General features: G+C 46.8%; 1 protein-coding gene across 2 annotated transcripts in view; it reads left to right on the forward strand.

The window, feature by feature from the left end:
• Positions 1-8,688: 8,688 nt before the first annotated feature.
• LOC126541984 (fibronectin type-III domain-containing protein 3A-like) overlaps positions 8,689-12,490 on the forward strand; it is a 79,225-nt gene continuing 75,423 nt past the window's right edge. For both annotated transcript variants that reach the window (XM_055076873.2, XM_055076874.2), the window contains exon 1: positions 8,689-8,930. The gene's annotated coding sequence lies outside the window, so the exon portion shown is untranslated. The remainder of the gene's footprint in view (positions 8,931-12,490) is intronic.

Raw genomic sequence — 12,490 nt, forward strand, 5'->3', positions numbered from 1 at the left:
ACATTACCTTGGTTCTGCCCTGCAGCTACATGGCATTTGCATATTTTTAAATCTTAGGGCATTATAGTTGGGACACCCTATATATTCACGCTCTTCCAAGCTCTTCCATCTCCTCTCTGCGTCTGCCACGTGACCGGCTGCTCACACTTCAGACATCTTTTTTTTTTAACGCATTAAAAAAAACATGACTTCAGTTCTACGGGTTTCGTTACGTTGCTTGAATGCTAATCTCGTTACCGTCGACAGTCATCGTGAGATATATTCTACCGTAATTCTCTGCGAGCTATTCGGCGAGGCAGCAGCAGCACTCAGTCAGCAGCCACGGTCAGGAAGGTACGGGAGGGCTCGCAAATAAAGTTCAGCTTTAAAATCTTTGACGTCTTAACTGTCCTATTGCGCCGTTAAAGAAAAGCGCATCTCGGGGACTCGTCATCAAGGCACCCCTTCACTGCATGTTTTCGCCTTCAGTGCATCTGCTGCGACTTCGTGTTGCAGTCGGTGTTTCGGTCGTCGCAGTTATCGCGGACGTTCTCTCCATACCACGATGTGCGAATACCGTGCTCATCCCTGAACCATCCGCTCGCCTCCGATGCTTTGACAATGACCTCATTTCCTCTGACGATCATATCTGCGCTGTACGTACATGTGCACGCACGTCAAGTACGCATTTTCTAACTTGTTTCTCGGTATGTTCTGTAGATCTGTCACGTGCGCGATATGTCTTGCGCGTTCACGACTCGTTTTTGACACCTACAGCGTCTTCGCCAGCCGTGCGTTCCTCCCGGACCGCTTCAGCATACGAGCATTTAGGCGTTTGCGTATATACACTCTAAGAAGAAAAGGAGGAAATGGGGTATTGAGGTTGCTCCTTTAGGGGAGCAACTGATCTGCCACAACCATTCCTCCCTTTAGGGGGTAAGTGCGAGGGGATGAAGTGTTACTCCCCATGCCGTTACTCCTCCGAGGACTAACAGTTGCTCTTTTCCGATGCTCCTCAAAGGAGCAACGGTCATTATTTCTGACGCTCCGCAAAGGTGGAATTAATGAAATTAGGCATTTATACGCTAATAAAAAAGATTACTGAGCTGAAAAAAAAATGAAAAAAAAGGTGCCCGAAAGCAGGATTCGAACTCGCGTCCTCACGCTCCCATGTCAGCTACTCTAACCACTGCACCACGGCAGATTGGTTGACTGGGTAGGAAATTGAGACAGGTTCAGTTACGCAACGCCGGTGCGGCAATGTAAAAGCGACTCGGCATTTTGTGTATGCTGTGCGGGGAGAGTGTAACGCTGAGTGTACTTGAAACCATAAGCGAGTGCGAACAGAAATCTGCCCGAGTATTTTTAGGGTGCTTTAAACTGAGGCACTACACGATGTAAACGTGTAGCGAGCTCAAACGGGGCACCTAAGACGAAAGAGACGGACAATTGCTCTGTCGCTTGGTGTGTCCCGTTTGAGCTACACATCGCTTCAGTTAAGTTCGTAATCTCCTTGGAACGGAAGGAACTTAGGTACTATTGACCAGCAAAATCTGGCAGTCTATCAATGACTTGCGCGTTTAATGTGTATCGCTCACTTATGGGGTGCGCACGAAGGGCATGGCTCTTCACATTCTAACTTTAAATTCAACGCAATTTTCTCACGAAGAGGCAAAGTGCTGCTTTGCATGTAGTTCAATGGACAGTGCACGAACTTCGAACTATTCACGATTTATAGACAATACAGTTTTTGCCGCATCACTGCACGACACAGACGAAAACAGCGGAGCGCATGGGGAGTAACTGTTGCCGTTCGTCCTCCCGTTGCTCTCTTTCCGACCAGGGACTAAACACTTACTCTCCGAAATTTGCACACGGCACGCACATCCATGCAGTTACTCCCTTGAGGGACGAAAGCGCCCATTTTGGGACTAACTGCGCAGTTACTCCCGTTTTCCCCGGATTTCTTCTTACAGTGTAGAGAGTATCGAACGAATCGCTTAACCGGTTACGCGCTGGTTTGGGGAGCAGATCATGTGGCGATCTCGGCTCCTTACAACTCAAATTTCAGCAATGCGCTGCTCTCACTAGAGCTTTAGCTATGACGTCTTCTCGTGCGGGCAATAAAGTGAAAAAAAAAAATCCTAGCCGCAGGATGAATCTCTCCGTTCGGCAAACCGAAAATAATTCAATGAATATTAGCGCATTGCAGTGCGGAAGGACGCGCAAAGCGGCCACGGCAGCATTAATACTCTACGCAGCGCACATCGCGCCAGTGCCGATCACCGGCGTCGTCCTGAACATTAAAGAACTCTGGCAAAATGCGGAACTCGAGGGTGTCTGTGATACTCTGATTCACCGTCAGTCACGGAGCCCGATCGGTATAGAATTTTTTTTATCGTTATTGGTTCCATTGTGCAAGCTTCGAAAAGTAGCCAATGGCTATAAATTAAAATACGGGCTAGCATAGTGTCTGCAATCAAATCAATAATTTATGACCTTAGGTATAGCTTTCCCAGACAAGCCTGACCGCCCTATTTCAAAAAGGACGCTCACCGAAGAAACAAAGCACTGTTTTGTCCAATGCAAGGAATCCTTCCCGCGCTACCACGTTATATATTGTCAATGCCCCAAAAAGACAATCGGAACCTTTTCACCTTTCACCGTTGCAGAAATTCTCACGGACGCGCTGGGTCCCGGATACAAAAACACTAAAAATGGCCAGCGGCGGCCTGCTGCTTTAAGTACGCGACAAGCTCCAACATAAAAAGATTTCTCCTGGTTTTTGGTGATGTTCAAATCACAGTAACCCCATATCGCTCAGTTAACATATCCAAAGGTGCATAGTATCATATGATGGTTTCTTGAATCGGACTCGAAGGATGGAATGATCAGAATGTTGTTAAAGTACAAACAATTGCGATCAAACGCGACAACGAAGAAATTCCTACAAAACATCTTATTCTCACCTTTGCTACGAGTGTGCTGCCAGAATCTCTTGAAACGGGTACACAGACACGAGTAAGAGCATGTATACATTTCAAATCCACGTGGATGTTTGAAATGACAGATATGGCCATGATTCACAAAGCTGCAGAGGCCGGCTCACTTGCGCGAAATGCGGCAAAAAAAGAACACGCTTCCGACAACGGCACTGGCACGCTCCACTGTGCTAACTGCTACGGTGATGATCATGTGCTACGCGGAAAAAAAAAAAAAAGATTTTGCTACATGCATATTGCCTGCTTCTTTTGGACTATGCGCACAGGCGCCTCGATGAAGACAGATTGCTCCTGGGTAAATGTTTCAGCACACAATTCTTGGCCAATCCCCCAGTGTGGGACGAGCCATAATGTGAGATCACCACCACCACCACTATCGTCATCATCTCGAGCTGCCGGCTGAACTGGTCAACGCTGCAGTTATTTTTGTAAATATTCCTCAGTGTTTCACCCCTCGTTCGCGTAACGTTTTTGTGGAGGCTGGCGTTCGTCGTCCTCGCCACGGAGCTCCGCAGCGGCCGCACCGTCGAGCTTTTCATCAGGGCTCCCGGTGACACCTCGTCTGCACCTACACCTGCGCCTCCAACAACGTGTTGGAGGCGCGATCCCATGGCATATTCTCCTGCCAAGATAATGTTGACGTTGAGGGCTAGTTCTGCGTGTACGAATGTGTTAGCCAGAACAACCTCTGGGACGCTGCCATAATGCTAGCAGGTGTAATATTCTACATGGGCGGATCACCGCGTGTCTGGTTCCGGACTCACGAGGACGAGCTGTCTAGCTGGCATGCCTTCAAGGAGAAGCTCCGCGACCTCTTTGGAAACCCGAGCGGTCGCCAACTGGCTGCAAGAAAAAGGCTTGCTATCACAGTGCAGTCTTCCACTGAATCGTATGTCTCACATACAAGACGCCCTCGCTCTTTGTCTGAAAGTCGACGAGAAAATGGCCGAGGTTGACAAAGTATGCCACGTCCTCAACGGAATCGCGGACGACGCGTTCAACTTGTTGATCTACAACAATATTTCAACCATCGACGTCATGGTCTAGGATTGCCGCCGCTTCGAGCTGGCCAAAAGCCGCCGCGTCATTCCACAGTTGTCACGTCTCGCTCATTCACACCGGCGATTGACAGCGATCGCGCGACCAAGTTGGTCACAAACACGGCTGCGACGTCATCCTGCGTCTACCTTACCACTGCACTCCCCTTGAATGAGAAGGTGACGCGCATCGTTCGCCGCGAGCTCAAGGCTGCAAGCCCAGCCCCGTTTCATCCATGTCCACCTTACCATACTGCCCAATCAGCACCAGCGACCTCCCTCATTCAGGCAATTGCGCGGCAAGAATTTGCCAAACTCGGTTTTCCTGCTGCCTGATGACTACCGACCAGACGCCAGACTGGTGCCGACGGCCATAGGGGAAGGAGAAATATAGGATGGAGCATTCCGTCACGTAGACAGCCTTGACAAGCGAACGCTCTGTGAAGCCACAGTGGTGGCCCAACACGTGACCTCTTTCGTGATTCGAGATTTGCTGAAACTTTTGGTCATAGTTTGGTTCCCAGTAGCTATGCCAGTAGTTTTTATTTGATGCGCGTTTGTTCACCTGCCGTGCCGTCGCTCTTCCTGAGAGCGGGAACACTAAAACACACCGCGCACTTTGACGTGCGATCACCTGTTGGGTCACGAAGTTTGGCTTCAATCGCACTGTGCTATGGTCCCTCCTATCCTTTTCCTTCCTCCCTGTGGACAGCTGTGCCTCGCAGCGAGCTGTATTCTCCGCCCAGCTTCCACAACCCTGCTGATTGGAGAACTCCGGTCGAAAAGCCAATCTGCTTCCGCTGCCACCGAAATGGCCATGTAGTTCGCCACTGTGGCACGTCCTGGTCGTCCCTGTTGTAGCAATATCATTACACTGAAACATCGCGTAATTACCCTGAATTGTCACGTAACAATATTATTTAACTGAAAGCTTAGAGAACATATCGTTTAGCGCGGAAACGCCGTGGCAGTGCCACGAGACCCCTTGGCGACAGTAGCCAGCGCTGCTTTGCCGTTACCAGAGTCCTTCCAAACATGGAAGGACTCTGCCGTTACTGAAGGATGAACCATTGACCTCCAAGTTGGCAGGCTCCAAGGCCTCGTCTTTTGACGCGAGGCTTTCACGACGAACACGCTGCTCACGAGAGCTGATCGTACAGTGCCTCTCAAGAGGCGATGGACGCTACTAACCATGCAGACGGCGCAGCCAGCACCGAACGATCGCCACGAGTCTCGGTACAGCGGTAAGAAAAACAAACCCCGCGTTATGGGGCCCGGAAAGGTCTCCGTATGCAAAGCGACCTTAACCTCTCTTCTTAAACACATAGCACAAAACTTTTTTCAAAACTAAAATTATAAGCCCAGCAAACTCAACCTCTATCTACCTTTGGTAAATGACCAGGGATGCACTCTAAGAACAAGCTGGTACTCTAGGTGTACACTTCAAATATATTTCCACTCCTTCCCAAATCTCCTAGACCTTCATAAGATGTCAACCACAAGCGTAACGACTCCTTCTGGATCGAAAAAGCACACAGGCTGACCCATACAATCATCCATTCAACATGGCAGAGTTTCAGGCTTCGCTGAACTGCTGCAACGATTCGGCTCCAAGAACCGACCTAACGCTTTATGACGTGATCATACTTAAACCCTGAAACCCACAAAACACTTGTGTCGCTTTTTAACTCCATATTCTGTGGTGGCTACATCCCAGCTGCCTGGAAGGAGGCAATAATAATTCCTATTCTTAAAGAGGGCAAGGACCCGATTTCGGCCAGCAGTTATAGGTACATAGCTCTCACAAGTTGCTTGTGCAAACTCTTTGAGAAGATGAATAACCGATGCCTGATCCATTTTCTTGAAAGCAACAAAACACTAGATCCTTTACAGTGTCGTTTCAGGGAAGGTAGCTCCACAACAGACCACCTTGTACTCATTGAGACAAATATCCGTGTTGCATTTGTGCGTAAGGGGGCGCTGTGTGTCAGCTTTGAGTAAATGGGAACAGTAAAGAGGAAGAGAAATGCAGCCATAATGAAGCACAGAGCGCTATGGGGGTACAATAGGTATGAGGCGCTCAGGGGTATGTGGAAAGGTGTAATGAATTCAGGACTTACTTTTGGAAATGCGGTTATTTGCTTGAAATCAGGTGTACAATCAGGACGCCCACGGCGGCCGCATATCGATGGGGGCGAAATGCGAAAACACCCGTGTAATTAGATTTAGGTGCACATTAAAGAACCTCAGGTGGTCGAAATTTCCGGAGTCCTCCACCACGGCGTGCCTCAACATCAGAAAGTGGTTTTGGCACTTAAACCCCGTAATTTAATCAGGACTCGATGGCAAACAAAGGTCAGTGGGACGTGCCTCGCATTGGGCGCTCACGGGAAGACTACAAATGAAGCTGTGCAGGGTGACATGGGCTGGACTATTTTGGAAGTGAGGGAAGCTCACAGTAAAATTGATTATGAAGAACGACTGAGAAATATGGAAGAAAGTAAATGGGCTGGCAGAGAAAAAACATTGATTCACAGTGGTGGAAAAGAACTAGGAAGCTTACCAGCAAGTATGCGGCCTGTGGGGTGAGCTACACAGCAACAAAGAACGTCAAGCGGAAAGTCAGGGAGGCAGAAATAATCTCGTGGGTGGCGGCAATGGAAAAGAAACGTGCCGTGAGTAACTATATACTTAAGAGGAAAAAACGAAATCAGAAAAGAAATAATTTGTAATAACTCAAAAGGGAAACTCATTACCTTTCGAAGCAAGATCACGATGCCTTAGAACACGCACCTATAAAGCGAGATATAGAAAGAAGAAGAATGTGCTTGCTGCGGTAAATCTAGGGAAACGATGGAGCATGTTTTATTAGAATGTGAAGATATCTGCCCAGTGGTCGATTTAGGCACCACTGTCCTCCTTGAAACCCTTGGGTTCCGCGAGAGCAGTGGAAAAGTAAACATGTCCACCGCCCCGTTCCAAAGGAGACGCTCATAACATCCATCCATCCATCCATCCATCCATCCATCCATCCATCCATCACTGTCGTTAAAATATCGCCAAATATTCATTCGTTCATTCAAGTTGCTAAATAGAAAACGTTGTCGCAGACAGAATTTCTAGCGATAAGAGTCATAAACTGACAACACTGATTAAATACCGGTAAATTATTCCAAAAAAATTGTTTTCCACGATGGTTAGGTTAGATGGCCTCAACAAACACGGGATGATGCAAGGGATGTTAGGTTAAACTTGTTTTGGAGCACCCAGCGTCAGCTTTCTCAGCAATGCAGGCTTGCAAGGCATGTCCGGCAGGCGGCTCAAACCGCAACGTAAACTGCTTAGTGCGGCCTGCAGAACATAATCTGTTACAGCAAAGTTGCGGCGAGGCCCGAAAGACAATCTTAGCTGTCCAAGAAGGGGATACGAAATAAAGAAATCGTGCCTATGTGGGCGCAAATGACCTACTTTGCCACCTGCCCCTCGGTAGATATCCGCTTATGCCCGTGTTACAGGTTAAACCGGTTCTGTTAGGCTGTTTGAAAGTACTATATCGCTGAGATCGCTTTTCACTGCGCACTGCCAGTTCAGCTAACCGCATGAATCTTAAGTACGAGTTCTTTAGCGTGTTTTATCAGCGTCATACAACATTCACACTGACGTGCCGCATTTCAGTTATCGCCGGCAGCTACAGCTTTTCTGCCTTTGCATCGCTTTGTACTTTGGGGTAAACTTCCTAGCTGTTGCACATTACACAACAGAGGGGGTTAGAAGTATTTTGACGATACTAGCTATGCTCGACTAGCCTACGTTATATTATACTGAAGCTTTTCCTTTTCTGTCTAGCCCTCGTGCTATCCGTGTACGAAAAGTTGCGATTCAAATTTCGCGCCGAAGTGAGGAATGTGGGAGGGGCTCCAACGCGTGGAGGCTCCCAGACGTGCTTCACTGTGGATAATCTTAATCAAAACCTAGCGTTATTGTTTTTAGTCTGACTTTCTACAGGACGTCGACCGCAAGAAATATCGTGCATCCTGAAGACGCATTTCATAACGGGATGCAATAGCTCGAGCACAGTTGATACAAATTCTGTAATCGTATTAAGAAAAAAAAAGACGTATACGTTGTGAAGGCGTTGACGATATCGAGGAGGAAGCTTGTATAACGTGCGATTCTTGTGTGCACTGAAAACAGTATTTCTCCTCCACGTTTAACGTCGCAAGTCGCGTAATTGTCCCGTTCGTAACGATTATATATATGCCATTTACGTGAGCTACATTCCTCGCTGAAGCTTCGAAAGCGCGTGTGACTTGAAATCCGAGTGCCCCAAAAAGCAGGTGACTGGGAATGTTTTGTGACATCTCAGCTGCCATCCTCGAACCGCCCTCATGCGCGCCACGTAGGTTCCGGTTTTCAGTTCTCTGACCCCGCAGTGATGTCAGGGATGCCTCTGGTTTGCCTTCACTAGCTGTTTGGTTCTTTCTTACTTTTTTATTTACACGTTCGCACTGCGGCGCGCATTTCTCGACTTTTCGGGCAAATAAAAAGGCCAAATTTGAACGGGAATCAGAAAATTAAGCGCTTGCCGCGAGGAAAATGCCGAAGAAGAACGAAATTTACCAATAGCGGAATGCCAAAACGCGGGGAAAAGAAAAAGAAAAAGAACGTTGACGTCATGAGTTAGTTTCGTATCCAGGCAGCGTACACGTCAAAGTGCTACTGCGGTCGCGCCGTGATATTTCGGCCCACATTTGTGTTGGGGGCTTCGGAATTCGCTTCCGAGTCGATTGTACCGGCGTAGAATCGCTTCCGACGTTTGTCTGGCGTGTTTTCACCCGTGCCAGATGCCGACAAAGTTCCAGACGGAGTGTCAATATGCCTCTCGGCGATGAATGTTTCCCACAAGTATGAGGTAACGTTTTTCTTTCTCTTTTATCCCCTCTTCCCCGATTAGATATGGCCAGCGTGTTGTCGCTCCCCAATTGGTATTCGCAGCTCTGCCCGATCATTCTGTGTGACATTGTGGTGTGTCGAACATAGCCGCCGCGGACGGCGTCAGCTGTTTTCAGGCCACGACGAGAGAGAACCCCCCCTTGACACTTGCGGCGCTTGGGCAGCGACTGTGTGCGCGGCGTTTCGCTGACGTGTTTGACGTTTCTGGCCGCGAACCGCTTGACATTCGAATTCGTCGCCTGTCCGCGTGCCCTGTGGTTCCTGGCGACCGTTCCGCACGATCCCCGCGGTCGGGGAATGCCTGGCCGAGGGCGTGCGATCGGTCGTCACTCCCACTTTTTTCCCCCCCTACTTTTCTATGTGATCGCATCTTGTGGGACACGGAGTGCCACCGTCAGCGCATAAGCGTGGCAAGTTAGCGCGCAACCACGTATCGCCCCGTTCACGTTCGCTCTTCTTGGAACGCTGCCTGAACGTGACGCGTTCCGAATGCTGCGGGAAAAACAAGCTCGTGCAATAATCGTCGGCGCGCGACTGTGTGGTCACTTGGAATCGACTATTCGAGGCCCTCCTCCTGTTCGCGTGTGCCTTTACTGCGGGCCACGGTGTTGTGGCCCTTGGCTAATGGAGTGGGCTTCCATTCGGTCTCACGTTCTTCGAACAACCGATAAATTGCTCGGATCCGCTGGCTCGTGTCTCGAGAAGGTGCCACCGAGAACGCGATTTTTTTTTTTCATTCCGTAGCTTATATCTGTCAGGAATGCGGCGCTACAACTCTCTCACTTTAAAGTATAAACAAACTATAAACTAACCTTGTGTTCTTGTGTGTGGAGATCTTGCTGCGGTCAGATGTTACGCTGCGAAAAGTGTCTACAATTTTACTTGAAAGTACTTGAAAGAAACGCGATAAGTACGCCGTACTGGCACATTTGTTTGCTTAAAATTTCGCCCGAATATTTATTGACATCGCAAGTCACAACACGGGGAACTTGTCACAATCTGGGTCAATGTTCATTACCGTTGGAAATCGACGACAGGAAGTTTTAACCTGAGGTCGTATCAAGAACTCCTGTGCGAGCTTGTGTTCTGCCATATGACACAAGACTGCAACGTTTGCGATCGAGGCCGCTAAATGCATATTTTTTTTTCTTATTGATTAGTTGATTAGCCCATACTAGTTTTATGAATAACTTGTGTATGTCACTCTAGAAGGGAAAGTGAAAGTAGTTTTGAAGATAGTGTAGATGTGTGGCTGAATTAAGTTAGGGTATATCATGTGTGAAGCACAAAATTTTCAGCACATTATTTACAAGATGTCTTGAACTTGTTATTATCCAAAATGATGGAACACAGCATGTGGTTGTGCAGCTAAGCTAGATGTATTGCCTGTGTGTAGTAACTGATGGTCTAGTAACTGATTCAAGTGGATGACAGCATCCAACAGCAAGTATGAAACATAAATAATTAGATCCCGTTGTTGCATTAGTCTCCACTTTGCTTGAATAAAGATTTAAAAAAAATGCTTGTGAGCTGATTTTTCATTTGCATACTTACACGCTACGCACCTTGAGTGAAACTTAGATATTAAACAAAGTTTCAATTAATGCACCTAAAACTTATGAAACCACTGTACTTGAAAAGAATTGGGGAGCAGTTTCAAGTTGGTTTGTAACAAGATGCTGCAGATTAAGCCGTTCAATTTTTCACCTTGGAGTATCCTCCTGACCCCCCCCCTTTTCTTTTTCTTTTTTTTTTAAGCTTCGGCACCTCAGACAAGTTTTTATTGTCTTCATGCTTGGCCTCCAGTGTGTTCTGGAGCTGCTGAGGTCCATGTCATGTTTTATTGTGCGTCGATAGTCTTGACCTCGAGGCATTTGAAGTTCTTCGGTTATTTGGAGTATTTGACTTCATGTAGTAAGGACTTAGCATGACAGGTTGGCTAAAGCAGTGTAGTTGTGAACACTTTGATCAAAAAGATTTTCCATTGTGGATATGATGCAGAATGCTCTTATGGGCACAAATTTGTATCGCACTAGGCACATTGTCTTCTTCCACATTTCTGTATGCCTAACTAACCTTCTTTGATAACTTTGCTCTTTTGGAGTGCTGCTGCCTGTTAAAATATTCCAAATATCACATAAGCACTTAGCTGCTTTCATTAACATTTTGATGCCGATTTCAGATGTAACTATAATTTAGAATACAGATACAATTTTCCTTGACATTGGCCAGCATAATGAACCGTTGTGGCATTTTATGACAGTCGCAAAGCATCTGTGCGTGTGCGTGTGCGTGTGCGTGTGCGTGTGCGTGTGCGTGTGTGTGTGTGTGTGTGTGTGTGTGTGTGTGTGTGTGTGTGTGTGTGTGTGTGTGTGTGTATGCTTGAGATTCTGTGTCTGAACTAAATACATATTGTTTACATTACATTATGGTGTCCGAGCTGAGCAGAGTTGACTGTCATTCGGTAAATCAGTAAAACGCAGTTAGAAATAAAGTTAAATGGCAGTTTGAAACCTGTCATTCCTTGGCAGTTGGCATGTTTTCCACTGGAATATGCATCTCTTGTTGAAATGTTCTCACGAGTAGCATGGGAACTCGCCACAATGGAGATGGAATGGTGAAAGTTGTAGCATGTTAGCATTACATTAATTTAAATACCAAGCCTGCCGGCCTTTGTGGAAAATCTGCCTCTGTACCCAACTTTCTCCATCCATCCTGAACTTGGCTCCCCATTTTGATATACCTCAGTTTGAGGGACTCTTTCATTGGGTATTCTGTAGTCCATATGTTTTGTTGTCGGGCTGCAATATTTCAATTTCAAATGTCATGCAAGTAGCAAAAGGCATGATATTCATTGGAGCAGCACTGACCATGGATTGCTATCGACATGAAACTGCTTTTCGGAGCTTAACACTTAGTCATGGTCTGTCTGTCTGGGCTCAGTGCATGTTCATTGGCCATTTGACATTTTTGTTTCATTTTTATCAGAAAAACTGCTGCACTTTGAAAAACGCGCTTCCTCTGACACGTTGAGGCTGACATTGAGCCAGTTGCAAGAGCCGAGCAGTTTTGTCTTATCTCTTCTTGAAGAGAAAGCGGCTGGCATCGGCTTACAAGGCCACGTGTACATCTCATGTCACAGCCAATTCGTTGTATTTCTGGATGCATGTGGTCGTACCAGTTGCATACTCTTGTGCTTTTTCTCCTCTTGCATTTTATCATGCAGGTAGGTTACTTCTGAATAGGTTGATTTTTTACCTAGCGACTACTTGCTGATATACTTTCTTGCCATGAAAAGATATAGCTGAGACTGCAAACAAATTAATGGAATTATGCTACTTAAAGAGAAAAAATGGAGGTGAATTGATAAGTGATGTCCACTCTGCTATACAAGATTATTCGACTGCTGCTTGTTCACTTGTGTTATATTGTGTTCTGCTTTTGCAGTTAATATGTACTTGGTAAATCACTCGGAATAGCTGCTTATATTATCGTCAGTATCTCCTTGTCTATTTCCAT

Source organism: Dermacentor andersoni, chromosome 2 (assembly GCF_023375885.2).
Source record: "Dermacentor andersoni chromosome 2, qqDerAnde1_hic_scaffold, whole genome shotgun sequence".
Classification (NCBI taxonomy): domain Eukaryota; kingdom Metazoa; phylum Arthropoda; class Arachnida; order Ixodida; family Ixodidae; genus Dermacentor; species Dermacentor andersoni.